A 1,347-nucleotide genomic window follows, 5' to 3' on the forward strand; every position below is an offset into this window, starting at 1 on the left:
TGGAGACTCGTGATTCTTGGTAAATTTAATATTTATTTGAATACTTAAATCAAACTAGAGAGTTACATGTGTGGCTGTCCTATTTCTGGCTGAGCGTTAAAATAAAAGCGGAAGTCTTTAAAACTGCTAGAGCTGTGCCAACAAGCGAAGACATAACATTTCTCCCTTTAACAAATCGCCTGTTAATATCTTCAGTTTATCCACTTAAATAACTACGAAGCCTCCTTCAAGTTTAAGTTTATATTCTTTTAAAATATTACATAAATGTTGTGGACATGTTTACTACTTTGTAATAACAGTCTCATAAGAAAGAGAAACGTTAACGTTCTGTAACAAAGTTAAAGGCAGCTGGAACTTCACTGAGTGACTCGCCACACCTCACAGGAGGTTTTTAAATAAGTTGTTTTAAGACTGAGAGCTTCTGGATTCAAAACCCTTCACGTTTTAAGTACTCTTTGTAAGGGACACACATAAGCTAAAACATATATATTTTTATGGTTATTTAACTTAAACTCAGCACACGAGCCTTTATCACGGAGTGAAGCAGAAACCATGAACACACTGAATCTTTTCTAGCAGTGTGCAAACTTTCATCTAGGATGAAAGTGGAAAATTCCTCCAGTAAAACTCCAGCAATATGAGGAGTCTTCAAAAACCTGGACTGATGCAAGAAGACATTAACAAACATTCACTGTATTCAGTCCAAGAAAGACAATAAGAAGACCATACAGTGACACCAACCACAGATAACATGAATGCATCTTCAAAAGCAAATAAAGTTTATAAAAACAAGTCAAATTGTACTGTTCCACTTCATAAAGGCTCTGCACTTATTCTGGTGCTGTAAAGTGCTTGAAATCTGAATCACTAAACTACTCATTATTCAGCAGCAAATAACTACTTAAAATCATTTTTTATTTGTTTTTTGTTTAAGAAATATTTGCATGTAAACAAAAACTGAAATCTGATACTCCTATTTTAATTTGACAGCAGTTTCAGAATCGGAATCAGAAAGGGTTTTATTGCCAAATGTTGAGCGGGTTTACATTAGGAAATTGCTGCGGTGCTTCAGTGCAAACATACTGTTATAAATTAAGCTTAAATAGACATGAAAATAAAAATAAGAATAAGAATTAAAAGTGCTAAGTAGATAGATATATACATGATATATACATGAGTGCAGGTGGTGATCAGTGCCAAACATGGAATGATGCAGTGAACACAGCGTAGGGTCATGTGTTAGTGGTGGGAACAGTTATAAGGTTATTGTTCATGTGTTCAACAGCAGAGGGGAAGAAACTGTTCTTATGGCGAGAGGTTCTGGTGCGAATGGACCGGAGCCTCCTG

At 35.3% G+C, this 1,347-nt stretch overlaps 1 protein-coding gene across 1 annotated transcript in view; it reads left to right on the forward strand.

Moving 5' to 3' along the window:
• LOC102201520 (E3 ubiquitin-protein ligase RNF19B-like) overlaps window positions 1-1,347 on the forward strand; it is a 6,676-nt gene continuing 5,329 nt past the window's right edge. Inside the window, exon 1 of the mRNA XM_005754856.1 lies at window positions 1-19. The gene's annotated coding sequence lies outside the window, so the exon portion shown is untranslated. The remainder of the gene's footprint in view (window positions 20-1,347) is intronic.

The sequence above is a fragment of the Pundamilia nyererei genome, unplaced genomic scaffold (assembly GCF_000239375.1).
Source record: "Pundamilia nyererei isolate P.nyererei 1_Seehausen unplaced genomic scaffold, PunNye1.0 scaffold00700, whole genome shotgun sequence".
NCBI lineage: Eukaryota > Metazoa > Chordata > Actinopteri > Cichliformes > Cichlidae > Pundamilia > Pundamilia nyererei.